This window comes from Corvus kubaryi, unplaced genomic scaffold, assembly GCF_017639235.1.
Source record: "Corvus kubaryi isolate FWS band 111438036 unplaced genomic scaffold, C.kubaryi_AGA036_p1.0 126, whole genome shotgun sequence".
Lineage (NCBI taxonomy): Eukaryota > Metazoa > Chordata > Aves > Passeriformes > Corvidae > Corvus > Corvus kubaryi.
In genome coordinates, this window is record NW_024580661.1 from 1,057,806 (window position 1) to 1,077,304 (window position 19,499).

General features: G+C 47.3%; 1 protein-coding gene across 1 annotated transcript in view; it reads left to right on the plus strand.

Moving 5' to 3' along the window:
- The first annotated feature begins 73 nt into the window (after positions 1-73).
- PCDH15 (protocadherin related 15) overlaps positions 74-19,499 on the plus strand; it is a 506,585-nt gene continuing 487,159 nt past the window's right edge. Inside the window, exon 1 of the mRNA XM_042021638.1 lies at positions 74-156. The gene's annotated coding sequence lies outside the window, so the exon portion shown is untranslated. The remainder of the gene's footprint in view (positions 157-19,499) is intronic.

Genomic DNA, 19,499 nt, shown 5'->3' on the forward strand with positions numbered 1-19,499 from the left:
AGGCACCGCCGCAGCCGCGCTGGCCCCGGCGGGCGGAGCGGCGGCGCCGCCGCTGCCCCCGCGCCCGCACGGACCCCGCGGCCTCGCTGTCAGAGGGCGGCGGCCCCCGGCCCGTCCCGCTGCCTGCTACGGCTGAAAGTTTCCTGGCGGAAGGGGGTAAGTCGGGGGCGAGGGAGGGATGCGCAGGCGGGGGGGATGCTGCACCTGCGCTGCCGCGGCTCCTCGGGCTGCCTCAGCCCGGAGGCTTCCACCCTGCTGGGGCAAGGGCAGGGCTCCGCGGCCGGAGCTGGGAGAGCCTCCTCCAGCGAGGACAAACACCCATCTCCTCCTCCCCTTCCCCATCGGTCCCTGTCGCCAAGCAGAGGAGAGACGGTGACCTAAACTATTGTGGTGTCGCTTTGAGATGCAGGGTTAATTTGCGAGGGCCAGTAGTGGTAGAAATGCAGCGCTCAGACTTTAATATCTGCATATGGTAATGGATAAAATCAAGGAACCCGTTAGTATTCCGCTCCTGTAATACTTGGCGCGGGAGAGGCTGCTGTTCCAGCACATTTCCGAGCTCCTCTGGGGGAAGCGGAGTGATTCTGGGTGCCTTCCCTGCTGCCTTTTCTCGAGTGCCTCAGCCCTTCAGGCATCGGGGGAGTCCTGCGGAGGGGACACGGGAAGCTCATTGCCTTGCAACCGCAAAGCTGCGGGGGGACACCTTCTCGGGCTCGGAAAGCCCCGGGAAAGCTTTGGGAGAGGGATTTTGGGAGTGGCAGGAATGAGCAGGGTAACCCCGGTCCCCGGCTCCTGGTAGGTGCTGTGACTCTGCTGCCTGCCTTTTACACACCCCAGTGATTTTATCTATCCCTGTGGCTGATGCGAGCTCTGTGTTTGAAATGTTGTGCGAACTTGAGGGATGTACGGTGAGGTCAGCCGTGGGGGCTGGAGCGGGAGCACTGAGATTAACTCGGGAAGAGCAAGACAGACGTGTGGGTGGTGTCATCTGGGGGCACATGCCGGTGGAGGTAGGTGCCGGCTTTGCAGCCCCTCTGCCTGTTTCGGCAGTTGCCATTAATGATGACTGGATGTTAATTCAGAGGGAGGGGTGTGGTAGTCGAAGGGGTTTTTGGATGCAAATCAATTCCCGTTGACTCATTTGGGCCCCGCCGAGGTGTGGGGGGAAGCCCCTGTGTATGCAAGGCGGGTTTGCTCCCACTCCCATCATCAAAAGTTAAGGTGGAAACATTTCCGTGTCTGTTCCCACCCACCCCCCGACGGGAGGAGGTTCGTGACATATAAATTCCTCAGACTGCTCTTTGGGCTGTCTGCGTGTTAAGCAAATACGTTTCTCACTTCGACTGAGAACAGTTTTGCTCTCTGATGAGTGGAAGCTGGGGAAAAAGAGACATTTAAAAATAAAATCAGACTGTATAGCTGGAGTGGTAAAGCAAATGTTCTCGAGATCCCACGTAACAAGCCGGGGATGAATGCAAACTGTTCCTGCCGTGTTACTCTTCCAAATTCAGTTCTCCCCGAGAGGCGCGATCTCCTCCTGCCTCCCAGCAGAGCCCGATCTGCATGGATCACGGAACGGGTGTGAGGGTGCTTTTCCCAGCCCCCGAAGGGGCAGCGGCAGCGTGCTGGCACTGCCGCAGGAGTGACAGCCTTGTCACACGCGTAACCCGGCACCCACAGCAGCGGCGTGGGAGCCTACCCTGCTTTCAACGTTCTGGTGTGCCAAAGCTTTGCGAAATTTGAGGCAGGTTACTCCCAAATCGGGGACTACTGCCTCTCCCCTCTTGCTTCAGCTGCTGTGGATGTGGCAGGCCCCCTTATGCCACCCTCTGGAAGGCACAGTGGCTGTAGGTGACACGTGCTTAATTTTCCAGGGAATGACCGTGGACAGGTGAAGGGACACTTAAATCAGGCTTGCTCGTGTTTTTATTCAAAGTTTTGCAGTGCAGCCTTTCACGTCCTGCTTTTTCTTAACTTCCCAATGACAATGCGTGTGCGTATCTGGAAAAGTGTAAGAGTCTCTAATTCCCTTGGCAAAATGGGAACGGTTGTTGGACACGTGGGCTAAACACCTTCACGAGTGAGCGCTACTTCAGTGTGCATTTTGCAGATGAAGAGGTTCTGTCAGCTTTGTGAGACCATGGTTATCACTCATTCCTCCATCATATCAGCTGTGCAAGTGAGCTGCTCAGATCTGGGCTCTGATTTTCTGTACAGAAATGGAAGCCTGAAGCACAAAGTCTGTGGAGCTGCTGCTGTGTATCCATGACATAGATGTGTTTATTACCCTTGGGATAGCCTGGGGTTGGTGTCTGTCTGGGACAGCTCCACTGCAGTGCTGGGTGGGCATCTGCTGTAGACTGAAGCTTTGTGCTTCAGAGGCTGCTACAGGAGTGATTCGGGGATACAGAGCTTTGCCAGGGCTGGCAGAAGAGCATGGACATCAGACAGGAGGTAGAACCTGGCTCGAGTTCTTTTCCCTCAGTTTACAAAATAAACTTATGGAAGTTCCTTACTTACTGCTGCTGGCCCCTGGACGCTTCAGGAACCGCATTTTTACTTAGTGGGACACATCCTTAAAAAGTGGGATCCTTCAGGTCTCCCTTGCTTGCTGCTCCTTTTCTCCTTCCCATGCCTTAGTAGCCTGAACTCCGTGGAGATTTACCCCTGAACCCTGGGATTTAAGTACTTTGTTAACAGCTTCAAACGAGGGATATAAGTTGTTAAAACTCTGCTTGTGGTTAGCAAGCAGGTTAAGGAAATAAAACCAGTAGCTTGGCACTTTTCCTTTCATGGCTTCAGCAAACTTCTGGAAGCAATTAGGCCTTTGTCAAAATGCTCTTAAACAGGAAAATAACAAGAACAGTAGCTTTCTTTTCTTTTTTTTGTTTTTATATTTGTGACTGCATGTGGGCCTCTGTCCAGCCAAGCAGCAAAATCTGAAAATAGGAGAGTAAATTCTGGTCTTAGTTCTGTTGTAACAGTAAGTCTGATATAAACCCATTGGTTTGGCAAAGAGAACTTTTTTACCCATGAAGGTTGTTTTTGGATCTTCTTCATCCAAGCTTGAAGTAAACTTAACAGACTTCTGGCAAAATGAATCATTAGGGGTTTTTTTTTTAATGTGTGAACCAGCTGTTTTTCTCTTAAACTTAGAGTGCACAGATGAAAATTTACCTGTTAGCCAAATATTATTTACTTCTTGGTACTTGAAACATGCAGATGGATAACTGAATAGTGGAAGCTTGAAATCTGGATCAAGCCAAAAGGCTGCTTGAGAATTAAACCCAAGTTTGCTTGTTCTGTCCTATTAATAGTTCAGAAATTCAGTGTCTGAACACAGAAAACAGTAGTTAAAGTCGCAAGGATTATTGCTCAAAATCCTGCAATCAGAGCTTGCTGTTTTAATTAAAAATAACTAATCAACTGATTGATGAAGGAGGAAAAAAAAAGTGCCTTGCAGGTATGTATTAATTTTGATGCTACCAGAGGATTCTATTTGATGCATTTGTTGATGTGAAATCTTTTGGGGGAGGAGACATTGAGTGCCTAAAAAGCTTGTGCAAGCACAGCATAGCAGGCTTTGGGGAGAGGAGATGCTCCTGCAGCTTTGTGTGCTTCGGGGATTTATTGCAAGAGACTTGACAATGAGCACTAACTCAGCAGTAGTGGGAAGTGGTTTGGTTTCGGCAGTTCGGGCAGCGGGTGTGATCCCCTGGTAGCGGATCGGGGTGTTCCTGAGCTGTTAGGGTGACAGGCTGTCCTTGGGCCACTGCACACCTGGCTGGACTTTTATCAAGCTGTAGCTCCTGAGAAGGTAGAACAAGTAATTCTGCTGGCTGGTGGCAAACCTCTGGGGAAGAGCTAAAATCACTTAGGAGTGTCTGTTTTGTATGTATAAATCTACTGATCTGACCTCCTTATGACCCCTCTCTATGCCCAAAGCACAGCTTTGTGTGTGGGAGGGACATGGGTGTTCTCCCTGGATTCACTGGGGAAGGGAAAGCCAGCAGGGAGAAGGGTGACCTACAGCTGGGTTGTGGCTGCATCTGCCCTGCATCCCTGTGGATTCCCCTGTTGGCAGAAATTCCACCTTGTCAGTGTGGTTGCCCTCAACCCTTGGCTAATCCCGGAATCCCACAATGGTCTGGGTTGAAAGAGACCTTAAAGCCCATCCAGTCCCACCCCGTGCTGTGGGCAGGGACACCTTCCACGATCCCAAGGTGTTTCAAGCCCTGTCAAACCTGGCCTTGGACACTGCCAGGGATCCAGGGGCAGCCACAAAATATTAAGGAGCTACCTCGGAGGTTCTGGGGTGCAGCAAACCCCAGCACTGGGGAGCTGGGGATGAGCGAGGGAGCCCCTCTGCTCTCTGCCAGTGTGGGAAAGGCAGGGGAAGGTGTTAATTGCTGTTTGTTTGTTTAGGCTGCATCGGAGGAACTTTATCTCTACTGGGAACCTCTTGCAGGGACTTTGGAGAGCAATTAAGGCCCAAGCAGACAGTGATGGATCTCACTTAGGGAGCTGCAGCTGCAGTGACAGCAGAGCTGGGATGAGCCAGGTGCCGGTCAGGCTCTCCTACTGGGTGGATAAAACCCTTGCCCAAACTGTGCTGGCTCAGGGTGCAAATAACCACTGGGAAATAACGTTCCAGTAGGAATTTACATTGGTGGCATCAAGACTGCAATCTTAGCCTAAAGGTGAACAGAGGAATCCTGGGCTTTTTCCCAGTTTTCCTTGGAACTTGAAACAAACCAAGCTTGCCTGTTGTGGATGTTTGCCCGAGGAAGGGCCGTGGACTGCTGTCCTTCTCCAGCCTGTCTTGTCTGCCATCAAGAGAATACCCTGCAACACAGAAAAAGACAGCGCTGGTTCAAATAAATTCCCTGGAATAGTGCAGTCTGAAGGGCAAGGAAAAAAGAGCAACAGAGGGAGGTTCAAAGGGAAGTGCCACAAAGGCTGCAGCTGTTTTCTGTCACTGAAGTACTCCCTTATTTTTTTTTTATTTAGTTCATGCGTTTCATTTTCTAACCCAAACAAACCATTTGAGTTATTGAGAGAAGAAAGTGAGGTAAAAAGGCAAAGCTGAATGATTAAAGCCAGTGGGAAGATTTCTGGGAGCAGTTTGGGAAGGATGGAAGGAGAAAAGTGCTCCTGGTAAAGCATTTTGAGGAGCCATCTTAGTAAAAGACTAGTGAGCCCTTTCTAAGGTAAAGATCACGTTGAAGAACTGAAATGCTGCTCTGGCTGGAGTGATTTAATTAGTAGGAGACAAACACACAGCCACTACTTTTACCAGCGCTTTTATTTATTATTTTTGGTGTTAGGCAGTCAGATTTGGATAAGAATTTGTGCCTAAAATAGCTGGGGGGGGTGGAGGAGGTGCCAAGACACGTTAGCACACATTTCTACTTAAAACCAAACCAACTCAATTCTGTATTTAATGGCTTAGGGCCCAGGTTGTGAGAGGGAAGGTGTAAATAGCAGTGCCTGAGGATCTGGGAGGGCTGTGTGCTAAGGGTTGGTGCTATGATTTTTATCCATTTTCCAGACCTCTTATTGTGGCTGGGGAGCCTTGCTGCACAGCCAGGTTGTTGGTTGTTGCATGCACTTCATTCGTGTGCTGATTGCTGTATTTACTTCGTTCATGTGGCTCCTTCTCGCATATTTCAAACATATAAAAATACTCCTTTGTTTCCCTTTCACATTCTGGTTCAGTGTCCAGCCTTGGGAGGGTCTTGGTGATTTTTTTTTTTTTTTTTTTTTTTTTCCCCCCTCTTGGGTGAAATGGACGACTGCAATCTGTTACTTTGTGTTTCATGTGGTGCTTTTGACAAGAGCATGGATGCTAATCCCAGTGTGAAGAGTAATTTGAAGGACTGATTGCAACATTCTCAGTTTCCCCCTCCCTATCTGGAGAAGCAGTGCTCCTGCCTCAGTGGGTGTTGTCTTCCGCTGGGCACTTCTATGGTTGGTTTTGACAAGAGGGAGAGAACTCCTGTGATCTGATGGTCTGGGTGTGCTGGGAGCTATCCCATGGGAATGCTCCACATGGATATTGTGAGCTCTGGGCCATCTCCCGGCACCATGTGAGAGTATAACTCTAGATTTCTCTGATATCCATGTTATGGGACACATCATAATTCAAAGCTAAGAGTTCTACTGAGACATCAGGAGATTCCTTGGACTGGCAGCTCCAAATGTTGCTGGGATGGCATCTGTCAGCTTTGTGCTCCCTCCTTGCAGATCCTGGTGTGGACTTGGCCTGTTTGTAGGGGTGTTTCCCCAGTCAAGCAAACACCCCGTTCCCTGTTCCCATCACAGGAGCTGTTCAAACTTCAGGGATGGATTTTACAGCACTGGGCAGGTGGCACTTGGATCCGGGGGTGGAAGTGGGCTTGGAAGGACTGGGTTTGCAGCTGGGTTTTGATCTTGGAGGTCTTTCCCAACCAGGATTCTATGGTGATTACTGTCACAGTTGTAGAGACAAGGAATCTTTTTCTAAAAAGAGAAATCCATTATGGCCTGTTGGGAGTAGGAGAAGAGGCAAACACTGTTGGTGTGGTTTTGATTGAGCTTTCATTTGACTGTTTTTTGAGTGTTTTCTCTAAACAATGAATATTTGAGTGTGGCTGCACTCCAAGGTTACGTTCTTGAGCACTATGGCAGATCCTTATTCCCAGGATTCTTCCCTGTACAAAACTGTGTTTCACCAAGCAAACCGAATTTATGGACTATGAAATTTTTTGGGTTTTTCCTTCCAGTTCTTACACTTGGGTAATATCCAAGCTTGAAATAACTTGGGAACCTTTGTCTTCTGATGGTGTGTTCGACAAGACAAAATAACTTGGGGCTTTATTCTCTGCTCTTGTCTGCAAACAGAGATTGCAAGTTTGAGGAAGCTGTTTGTGAGGCAGTGCAGTGGAAGTAATTGGAATATGGTGTATTTAATTTTACTTGTTGCATCTAGAACAACTGCAAACTAGAAATGAAACCCACACTCTAATGGAATTAGGTTGTGACACTTCAGTGCTGTGTGTATGACAAGGAAAAATGAACAACTTGATGCAGGAATAGATTGCCATTGAATTTTTTTTTTTTTTCGGTTCCTGTCAAAGAAAGGGGAGGGGTGGTAGATGTGTGAGCACAAGTTCAATTCAAAGAAGCACTGGCTGGTTTCTGAATCCATTTATCTTACAGAGCTTCAAATTATTTAACATTCACAAATAGGATCTCGAAATCTCTCAAGAGCAGTCTGAACTCTGTTATTCAGATGTCCACTAGCATGAATTTGTTCATAACTAAATTGCTGCAGTTCTGATAGTCAGGGAGCTTTCCAGGTCTCTCATTTTACTTAAATTGCTGGACTTTTTCCTCTGTAGGTACCCAAATCAATCATTGAGCAGAAGATAATCTTATCCAGCAGCCTTTTCTTACTACTTTTCCACAATTTTTTTTATTTTCTGAGAGCAGTGCGTTTCACTGGAGTGAAACTTGCAGTTTAAAAAAAAATAAATCTTTTAACATTTAATGTGAAACAAGGTTATTTGCATAAGTCCTTACAGCTGAGGAAGATCTGGATAAATGCACCTGGTGAGTTTCAGACTATGGCAGCCAGGTTGGGGTCTGTGGCTTAGACCCAGGAAGCCGGGACCAGCCCAGAGAGAGTGTCCCGCAAGGATCAGTCTTCCAGAAGTCCGTGGCGCTCCCTCGGCTGCCGGAGATGCCTCTGCAGAAAGGGTGCCTGTCTCAGCAGGCTGTGAGCTCTTTAGTGATTTCAGCGAGAGTGACTTCAGCTCTTGTTCTGCGAGGCAAACCCCAGGCTGGACCAGGAGGAGAGAGACGAGAGGCTCTTATAGCAGTTCTGCATGAGGCAGCTTTATTAGTCCACGCCCCTGCGAAGGGGAGGCTAGGGATGAGCTCTCCAAACTCAAAGGGGGAGAGGGCTAGATCTTATAGGGATACAAGGGTGGGTGTGAGAGGGTAGAAGCCAATGGGTTACAAGGAATTTACATAGGGTCTCCCAGAGGATCATGGTTCTTGTTTTCTCTCACCCTCACCGCAAAGTGCTGCCTTTTCCAAGGGGATTCTGCTGGGAGGTTGTGCAATCTCCTTATCAGCAGGCCTCCCTCCAGGGCAGGGGCTGGCCATACCCCACATCAGATGGCTTTGGTTTTTAAGGATGCACAGCCTTTAATAAATAGGATTCATGACTGGTGAACCATGGGGCTCGTGAAATTCACTTTGTATTTTGAAAAACTCCAGGGAATGAGATACTGTGCAAACACAGCTGGAGCAGGAGAGGAGTGCACAGCCCCCAGGAATTCCCCAGTGGCCTCTGTGGTGTCCTTGTGCCTGGCAGCTCCCTTGGGAAGCAGAGGAGAGGGAGGGGAAAGGCTCCTGGTAGGTGTTGTTTCTCCTTCCTGCAGTTGCTCTGGTTTTATCCAGAGGTTTCTGTGGGTGAGGGAAGTTCAGCAATATGGCATCTACAGCAGGACAGGAAAGCTGGCCACCATTGTGGCCTTTTTTCATCTGGGAAGGAAGCTGGGGGACTGAAGCTACTTGAATAATTGAATCGGGCTGTTCATGAAATTCATAATAGATGGAGGCTTTGTCCACTGGCACTGCAACCCGCTTCCCATTCGGCTTTATGTCTTCCTGATTATAACTTCAAACAGCAATGAGGCAGTGGAAGACAGGGCCTGCGTTCCCTCATTGAAGGGAAAGGACAGAGGATTATTGAAATCCCTTAAAAACTCTCTTTTTTGGGGGGTACAATGATCTCCCTTAGAGTTTTTGACAATGTTCCTATTCTAATATCTTTGAAGGCAGATTACCAAAAAAAAAAAATCTTCCAACTACTAAGGGGGTCTCAAACTAAAGGGATTCATCCATCAGAAATATGGGTGTTATGTCCTCTTGCCCTCCCACAATTTTCAGGATAGTGACAAGTTTATGACTTGGGCTGCCAGCCACGGAGGATGTCATTGAGAGCATGAAATTCCAAGTTCTTTCCAAGGATATCTTTGTATAACTCCTGTGGAAGAAATGAGCAGGTTGGTTTGGTGGCACAACAGGTGATTACGACTGCAAAATGAACTCAGCCTTTTGAGCCACACACAGCTGATACAAGTGGGGGCTTTTTGGATAGAAAGGGATCAGTCAGGGCAATTGTTGGACTGGTTTGAAAATAATTGTGAACTGAAATGAGGCTGGCATTGGTTGTGCCAGATAGTCCCTGTGTGCTGAGAGGAGAGGTGGTGGTTTGGTGGGGACATGTAAAGCTGGTGGAGGAAGTGCTGTGTAGCTGGAAGATTTTTCTAATCCTAAATTTGCATTGAGTAATGTGAATGTTGCTGTAGAATTCTTCTGTCTCTGTGTTTTAGAGTGAAGCAAGTCTTTGGCTTGGTTTTAAAATCAACCACTACAGTTCACAGAATCCCAGACTGGTTTGGGTTGAAGGGACCTTGAAGCCCATCCAGTGCCACCTCTGCCATGGGCAGGGACACCTTCTGCTGTCCTGGGCTGCTCCAAGCTCCAATGTCCAGCCTGGTCTGGGACACTTCCAGGGATCCGGGGGCAGCCCCAGCTGCTCTGGGCACCCTGTGCCAGGGCCTGCCCACCCTCCCAGGGAACAATTCTTTCCTAACATCCAATCTAACCTAATGCCCTCCTCCTGTCTCTGTATACAAATACCTCTTTCCCCACGGCAGTAACAGCCGACATTGCTGTTGGAATACTGGGAGATGTCCAGGGTCCTGAAACGCCAGAACTTGGCTCACTCAGCAGGGGGAGAGTCCCTGAGACAGGAACAGCTCCTACCTGAGGTTCACTAAGGAATGTGTCCAGTGGGACTGTGCAGTCTTGGAAGAAACAGTTCCTTTCAGGGACAAAAACTTTGGAGATTGGTTCATTGCAATTATCTGTATCCCTGTAGTGTCTTCTGGAATTCTGCATTTTGGGATTTAGTGGGAAACCACCTTCTGTCTCCTGACACAGATGAATGGGTGCACATGCTCTGGGTCTTTCTAAGTAGAGGGGCATTTATTTGTAATGCAAAAGAAATGATTTTTTTTTTTTATTAAGTGCAATTGTAGAAAAGGCACACAAAGGTTTTAATTTTAAGACCCGTGTAGGTCCATCTCGTCAGCCAACATTTGTTAGCAGTTCTTGTAGTGCTATATATGATCTTCTAGCAAAATCACCTGCAGCTTAATATTACGTGGGAAATTAAGAATAATGAAATCCATCACTGAGGTCCCATTGTGAGCAGACAGGCTGAAACTCTTGTTAATGTGCTGGTTTACTCACAGAAATGCTCTTTCCCTTTCACTCCGTCTCCTGATCAAATTTTAACAGGAGGTTTGACATTTACATGACATTCACATCTGTAGGAACACTCTTTCCTTTTCCCCACTGCTCCGTTTTCTCAGAGTTAACATTCTGCTGGAAGCAGTGAGAGGGATTGGAGAAGGGAGCCAGCGAGAAACAATCGCTGTAATAAATTGGCTGTGTTCTCTGGGCTGGCTACAACTATTTCAGCCTTCTGGAGTGGTGGGGAAAAGGCTTTAACCCACGAATTGGTGGCAGTTTCTGTGGCATTATCCAACAGATTGCCTGGTTGTGGACCCCTTGTTGCTTTTAGCAGAAGGAATTGTGCAGGGGTAGGAATAATGTGCTGCTTGCTGCTGGTATGGATTTGGATGAGGCTGTGGGGCTCAAGAACTTGAGAAGGAGCTGGAAACCTGGGATTAGGCTGTAAACCCCCTGGGAAAGGATGAGGGTGGATGATGCTCAGCCAGAGGGTCCCTTGCTGAGCTGACCAGAGACCTTGGAAAGGGGACAGGGATGAGCCAGGGGCAGTGTCTTGCTCACAGTGTCGAGGAACAATGGGAGCTCCAACAGTACTTCCCGTTTTACCTGGTTTTACAGCTCTATCCACTTGTGAGTGCTTAAAGCTATCCAGAGCCTCCTAAAAGCCATGGAGCCGCTTTCAGCTTTGGTTCTGCTCAAATCAGAACTGATACACAGGTATGTGTTCCGTGGGCATGAAAGAGCGGATTGGTTTTCATGGAAAATGGGGGCATTCCTGTGCTGAAGAAGTTTTGTTGCATGAAAAGGAGGAAGGACATGGAAAACATGGAAGTTCGGATGTGAAATCTGAAGCAGTCACTGAAGGAGTGCAGCTGCCCTGAGCATGACCAATACCAGGCTCAGAAGGATTAATCCTCATTGCCATATAAAATAGAGCTTTATTTTCAGATGTTTCTGCTTCCCCAGTCTGATGGCCACAGCCTTTCTGGGGAGCTGTATGCCAGCATTGCCCTGCTGTGTGTTTTTCATAACTGTGAATATGATTCAGTCTTGTTCTTAATTCTATCGTAACAATATCATGTCTGTCAGGTGGATTTAGAGGTCAAATTAGCAGTGTCTCTACTTAAAAAAAATTCATCCAAATGGAGCTACTTAAAAATAAAAATCCATACATTTCCCAGATCACAGGGTCTAGAGTTGTTGGCAGTGGCTTGTTCTCCTGTGGTCAGCATGGAACCATTTAAACATTTTAGCTGACCCATCCTTACATAATTTCAGGCAGGCCATGGACTTGTGTTTTTGTTAAGAGCAGAAAGGAAGCTTTGCGGGTAGGTCTCAAGACACAATCAATTCTTCCACTCTTCCCCCTCTTTCAATCCCATTGCAACATGCAACAAGTGTGTTGTTCCATTGCTGTTGTATTTCCTTCCACAGAAAGGATAAAACCACCTTTGTATATTTAGGAGAAGTGTCAGAGCTCCAAGGAATTGGCTGCATTTTGCAGTGGTGTCAGCCGGCAGGTGGTGAAGCACAGCTAATGAATTTTGGACTCTGAAATCAGCTATAATGAGGAACTCAGAACCTGGAAATTTATTTTTGAGACCTGTTAGGAACAAACCCAGCACTTCTCAGCTGCAAGGCTGGATGTTGACTCCAAGGTAGGCAGGCATGTCTAATGGCAGAAGATTGGTCGTTGGATTTTAATCTGCTGGGATTGATGCGCATCCTGGCTTCTTTGGAAATGGGTGGAATCAGGGAGTGGGAGGTAAAAACTAGATCTTCTCTCTTCAAATATGTTCTTAGGTAGTGGTCCAAAGTCTCGTTTCCCATGCTCTGTGCCAGCCCTGCTTTTCAGTGTTGTTATATCAGCTTTTTCCAAGGGGTGCATTGCCCTTTCAAATAACGCAGGCTTTAGCTTCTCGTTTTGTTTTTGTATAAAAGCCTGAATTTGCTCTTGGGCTTAAAAAAGAAAAAAAAAACCAACCAACCAAAAAAAAAAAAAAAAAACCCCCACAAGAAAGAAAGCAACAACAACAAAAAACCACCAAGAAAACCAAGACCTTCTACTGGTTTCGCAACAAGACCATGAAAAAGCAAATGTGGAACACTGGCTAAAGATAGCCTTTAAACAGAGCCCTTGGCAGGGTCTTTCCAAGAGACCCCTTGTTATCAGCCTGCCCCTGTCCTGGCTTCCTCCAAAGGCATTTCTGATGGCTCTGCTCTGATCACCTGTGCCCTGCTCCTCGGTGAGCTCTGTTTGCTTTCTGCCTCTCTTGAGTGGTCATTCAGAAAACTGTTTCCTTCAAGTGCTCAAATAAACAAGTGACTTTGTTGTTAACATTCTCATGGGAGCTCAGTGCTTGAGGGGACCATTGAGCCTGCCTGGCTGAACATTCCCTCTCACAAAACAAAGCATGTCATGGGCAATATTCCCTCTTCTCAGCCAAAGGCTGATTGCTCAAATTACTCTGCCTATCTCTTACAATTTATGTTTATTTAAGACCCATATTTTCATATTTGTTATTGTGCCAGCATTGTCCTTTTGCTGAAGTAGTTTCCTGCCCTCCTTGGTGTTCCCTGCTTCCACAACGTGTTCTGGACAGAGGGATTACATTGCTTTTTTTGCCTGTGGTTTCCTGGAGTGAAAAAACCACTCTCTTGTGAGACCTGCTTTGCTCCCAGCATCATCAAAAGGTGTGAGCTGAGGTTTCATCTGGGGCTGGAGGATTTTCTGCGTTTAAGGACTTGCTAAATCAAAGAAAAACTCAGTGTTTTGGAGCTGTGTGGGCAGTATGCAAATGTGCTGTTCCCAAAGATTAAACCAAACATTTTCCCCGGTAGTGAGGAAAGTGTGGCTTCAAAGGGCTGGGGGAGCATTGTCAGTGGAGAGTTCAGCAGGAACTGCAGGGATGGATAGGGCAGGGGGGAATGGATTCAAACTGAAAGAGAGTAGGTCTAGATCAGATACAAGTAGGAAGTTCTTCCAGTTCCTCACCACCCTCACAGGGCATAGGGTGCCCAGAGCAGCTGGGGCTGCCCCTGGATCCCTGGCAGTGTCCAAGGCCAGGTTGGACACTGGGGCTTGGAGCAGCCTGGGACAGTGGAAGGTGTCCCTGCCCATGGCAGGAGTGGGACTGGATGGGCTTCAAGGTCCCTTCCAACCCAAACCATTTCATGATTCCAAAGTGCTGCTTAGGGAAATGCTGGTAAGAGCTGATACTCTCCCTTCCCTCTCTCTCCAAACAGCCTACGTGGTACAGGCACTTCATGGAAAATCCGGGCAACTCTTCTGTCCCCAGCCACCCCAATCTCTCTGTGCCCCCTTGGATACAAGAGACAGGACCAGTTATGCTGCAGCCTTGCCTGGTTCGGGGCAGTTTAACTGCTTTTGTGTGGAGCAGAGCCTGAGCTGGCAGTGTGACCTGTGCACCCAGTCCAGCCGTGCGAGTGCCTCATCGTAAGTCTGTGGGATTTGCTGATGTGGGCATAGATCCATCTCTGCTGGGCTCATGGGAGAGTTTCCAGGGCATGTCTGGTTCTGAGCAGGCTTGGTTGTGTTGCCACAAGTGCATGGGCCAGCACTGGGGGGTGTCTGGCCTGGCAGAAAACCTTCACCTGATTTGTGGTCATGTGCAAAAATGTTTAGAAATATTCTGCTGAGCCTTTAGCAAGGCAGCCTGGGTCCCTCGTGGTCAGGGCTGGGACTGGAGCTAAAGTCTGCTCACATCTGAATTCGCCTTTGCAGCAGCAGCACTTGGCATTGTGCCTTTTCTCCTGGTGCTCTCCCTGCAGGACCCTCCTGGCTTTGCTTGAGCACATGGAGCCAGCGGGAGTGCTGTGTGTGTAATGAGCTTTTCTAGAGCCTCAGACACCTGCAGGCAGCTCCAGAGGAACGAGCTCAGGTATGACTTTTTATTTGGGTGTACAAGCACCTACTGGTCTGCTTTATGCTGCCCAGGGTGTCTCTGTGGGCTGGGGGAGCTGTGCTGGAGCCACCCCCAAACTCATTCCTTTGCATTTCCATTCTCTTTCCCCTCACACCAGCCCTTCAAGTTCTGTTTGCTCTGGAATATGTTCCCCTTAGGATGTTGTACCAAATACATTGCTGCAGTTCCACTGAGGGGAGGAACATCACATCAGCTGTAGTTATTGCTGCCCCAGTAGGAATATTCTGAGAAGCTGCTGTATTTGTTGGATGCCTGTGGGTCTTGGGCAGTGAACTCCTCTCATGTTTGCCGGTTCTTTGCTGACCTTTGCATCTTTTAGCGTGGTCTCCCCTTCCAGAACTCTTGTGTGCTTGGGATACAGACACACAAACTTAGCTGCTCAGAATTTTTTTCTCCTTCTTTTCACCTTTTTTTCCTAATTAAAAACCTGTATTCCCTATGCCGTAACCAATTATATCACTCATAACTTGAAATACTTGTATCTCCTGCAGCAGCAGGATATGCAGTGGGACTGGTGGAGCTTTCTGAAGCCACAGCTGGTCTGGCTCTGCTGCTTCCAATGCCTTGAACTTGTTCAGTTTTTCTTCCCCTGAGTGGTTTGCCCTCGTTATCACCTGTGTACCTATTACCACAGACCTGGGCCCTAGGGTATATCACCATGTCCTGCAGCCATAGGGAGGAGGAGGAGAGAAGATCCAGCAGGCAGGAATTGTGCAGCAAGATTGATTTATTTAATTATTTTACAAACTCTTTTATAGACTTTTTTCTTCATAGTCTAATTGGACAAAGGATCAGCCTCCCCTTGGGGGTGATTGGCTAAAATCCTAAAACATCCATTGTCAAAGTATTTTTCTACTATACCATAAACAAGACTTTTCAAGGTTGCAGGTGGCTTGGTTGTTTACATTCCCTGCTACCTCTTCTGTGAGAGAGAAAAGTCTCTCACGGACTTAGAAAATAGCAAGAAAATCCTTGCTAGCAGCATTTTTGTATCTACATGTACCCTTCATTTCTGGCTTAAGTGTGCATCCTTCATAAGGTTTCCCCCCAGTTTTGGGGGAGCTCTCTGTTTTTAAGACCCTGCTTTTCCCCCTTCTGCCACATGGCTCCATTCCCCCTCTGGTTGGAATATATAGCCAGTAAGGAAAAGATACCTCAGCTCTGTGCCTGTAGCTCTTCTGGCCTCAGCTTTAACAGCTCCTTTTGCTCCAACCTCAGCCTTTTGCTGCAGGCCGTGCTGACATCCTCCCCTTCATACTGAGGAGGAGGGGATGGAAGCAAATGTCTCAAGGTGGTAACACCACAGAAGAGTGGGAGAGTTTTGGCACACATTTCTCCCCCATGACTATTATATGGCTATCACCACTAATTTTACTTCTGCTCCAGAGGATTGCATCCAATGAAAGAAGAGGGAATTGAAATTTTAAAAGCAGTGTACATGAAAATAACTTTCACTTCTCCCATTGCAGTGGGACACATCTATGGAGAGCAATGCTGGGGGCTCAACAATTTTGGGGAAAATCTGAATTTAAAAAGCTCTTCCGTGAGAGCTGCATCCAAATGCAGGCTTTCCTCTGGCTTCTTACTGCTCCAGGATGGCAATTCCAGCCTGGCAAATAGGAGAGATCGAGGAATACAGGAGCCACAGATCCCTCCTCTTTAAATTACATTACCAGTTAGCAGCAGGGTTACCTGGCCCTTCTCAGCTTTCCCTCAGTTATTGCTTCCAAGAGCCGAGCATTTTTACAGTCCTTTAATTTTCTCCGTATTTTTAAAACCCTCAAGAAGCACCGATCAGAAGGACCATTAACACCTCAGCTCTGGACTAATGAGGAGCACAACTTGTGTGCTGGAGGTATCGATTTGCTCAGCTCCAGTTGTGTTTCTCCCTTGAACTCTTTGTGTTCTCCCTTCAGCTGTGCTGGCTGTTTACTCACAGAACACCCGAGTGAGGAGAAGCTGAGCTGCTGGGATTCTGCTGCTCAGGCATTGATGCATTGCCTCTCCCTTTGTGTGTTCTTTAAATGCCAGAAATCCCCTGCTTTTATTTGGAACAGCTTTTTAATCTCTTCTTTCATCCATGAAGAAAATGAAGAGCTGAGTTCAACAGCTCTCTTTTCTTTTCCCCTGAAGGTGTTTCTTTCCCTTTGGTGGCACCTTTCTGGTGTGTTCCACCTCTGAGAAGAGAAAACAGGCAGAATTTATCCCATATTTGTGTATGGCGATAAATTCCCTCAGTTTTTTTGATCAAGCAGTTTCATGTGGGTACTTCATCAGGATTTCTGGATTTTAAAACAGTCACGGATTTGTCCTGACCTTCATTTTATCTGTGTGACATTAGGAAAACAAAAGGATCTAAATTAACAGTAACAGTGAATAATGCTGTCTAAATTGAAGAATAAAATGGAAGAGGATAAACCATCAGTAAACGCACTGGTAAAATGCCCTGAAATAGGCTGCTTACCTTCTTTTTTGATGTATTGTCTTTTCCAAGCTCAGACAAATACTTATTCCTTAAAAGCAATTTCGGATTCATTTATCCTTGTGGGATATAACTTTACCCTGTAACGTCTCTTGTGACTAAAATACTGGTTTGGAGGAAAATATATATTAAAAAAAACCCTTAAGTTTAAACTTTTTGCTGCCACATTGTGAGGTTTTTTTGAGGTAGGAGTTGGAGCTGGATGGTTTTATGATGTCTGTGCTAAAACAGGATCAGCTGTTCCCTCTGTCTCTGCTCCCAGTTCCATCACTGGGTGGTTTCTTAAGTTGTCTGTGAAATCCAGATGATGTTAGAGCCTCTCTTTCCACGTTAACCTGTTCCCAAAGCACGTTCTTGTCTTAGTACTGGGTTAGAGGACAGATTCTGGAGAAACTCTGCAGAGAATACTGTAAATCCAGCAAGGCACACTTTGGTTTGACTTGTCAGTCATGTTTTCTACATCATTTAAAGGCATGGTTTAAATACAGGCTTAATGTTTTTTTTTTTAATAAATGACTTCTTAGGATTGCATTTACTTTTTTCCCAAGTCGTGTTGGTGTAGTTTGTAGAAAACTGTGGCTGCAGGCAGAGTGCAGTGTTTTGCACTTCTTGCTTTGGAACTTTAAAAAAAAAAAACAGTCCTGGTCTTTGACTACGAAATAATTACAAATTATCCAAAGTTGCTCAGGTTGGAGCAACCTGGTCTATGGAAGGTGTCCCTGGCTGTGGCAAGGAGTGGGACTGGATGGGCTGTAAGGTCCCTTCCAACCCAAACTATTGGAGGGTTCTATAAAAAAATAGGCTTTTTAAAGAAGTGGTTTGTTATTGGTGAGCTCTCCCCTTACTTGTGTCTCTATTTCAGGATGTTTCTTTTCAAAAGGATTGGGAAGAGCCGTGTTTCTCCAGGCAAGATGTGGAACACTTCCACCTTCTTATGTGGTTCAGAGAAAGAGAGAAAAATGCTGCTGCTAAGTGTTAGGAGGGACCACAGCTCAGGCAAAGGCAATGTAGCGACAAAGAAATTAAGTACAGCTTCAGAAAGTCAAATATCTTGTTAAGTCTGGGCAGAAATCAATAAGAGCTTTTGAGAATGGTGGTATTGAGCATTCTATTTTGAGAAATACTTGTGTCTCTGGAAAACCAGAGCAAACGGCTACAGCAGGGATGCAGATGAATTTTACAGTGATTTTTTCTAGCTGTGCACATTGGGAAGTCAAGGATGTCTGTACAGCTGTGCTTCTCGAGCTGTGCCAGGGTTTCCAGGTGCCGCTTGGCACCTTGGCTGGGCAGTTTTGGGACTTGTGTTCCTGGTGATCTCTACAACTGCCTGAAAGGAGGTTGTGGTGAGGTGGGGTCAGGCTCTTTGCCCATGTCTCATGAGAGGAAATGGCTTTAGGTTGTACCATGGGGTGTTCAGAATCAGATACTGGGGGGGGAGGGAATCACTAAAAGAGTGTCCAGGCACTGGAATGAGTTGCCCAGGGTGCTGGTGGAGCCGCTGTTCAGGAGATGCCTTGATGTGGCCTTTGGGGGTGATGATGGTGATGCTGGGGAGAGAATTCGTGACCTTACAGGTCTCTTCCCCCCATTGGTGACTCTGACAAGAGCCCTGTCTGTGAGCTGTGCTCACCCTGAGCCTTGTGGGGGCTTGTTCCCAGGTCCCCAAGCAGGTCCCTGTAGCTCCCAGAACCATGGGAAGCTTCACAACACTTCTCAGCCTGCAGGGTCTCCAAGGTCTTGCCGCCCTCCCCCGCCCCATTAGCAGTGCTCTCCTGTTACAGGGAAGTAAATGATCCTGGTTTTTCCATTTTCATTAAGGCTCAGCTGTGACGTCAGTTTTGACGTGGCCCTGGATGAGAAACGTGTGGTTTGAACCACTGAAAGTGCTGATTCTGAGCTGCTCCCCAGCTCTCTCCTCTTCCCTCCCTGCTTGCACTGGAACTGCTTGTCTGGGGGTTTGGCCAAATGCTGCTCCTAAGTGGAGAACAGGAGAAAATCCTGGAAAGCAGCTGCATTTTCCCCGTGCCATGGTTACCCACAGCTCCTGGTTTTGCTGTTTGATGCAGTGGCAACTCCTCTCTGTGTGGAGGCCCCTTCTCTGTGGAAAGAAGTGCTCCAGGCTGCAGGAGGGCAAGTAGGTGATTTGAGTTTTTGGGTCTCAGTGCTGCTCTGTGCCCTTTGTGGGAGGGATATCTACATGTCTGCAGCAATGAAACTTGACTTGTACTGGAAAATAAGAGCAAATTGTGCTGAAGTCAACTGAAATAGGAGTTAGACTTTGTGCCAGATTGCAAACTGTGGGTCTCTCAATCATTCCTCTGCAGAGAGCAGCCTATAACAAAGATTACTTTGCTGCAAGACCCACAGAAAAATACCTGTTCTCTTGCACTTATGTCAGTTAATGATACAAATCTGCTGATGGCTGGGAGTATTTATTTGCTGTGAAAAGAACCTGCTTATGTTGCACCAAGCGTCATGGTTGACTTGCAGGTACCAGGATGGTATATTAGGGATGGTATATTAGGGATGTAAATGATCCTGGGACATACATTATTGACATGCTTCTGCTCCAGGAGCACAGCAGCATTTCCTGTAGGCTTCCAGGTGAGCTGGAAGGAGTTTGATCCTAAACCTGTGGGTTTGCATTGCCAGACCAGGTAAGGTGCTGGAAGAGCCTGGAGGGCTGTGGCAGGGGAACCAGCTTTATTCCAGGGCAGAAACCTCGGGCTCAGGGGTGTTTCAAGGTGTGATTTCCC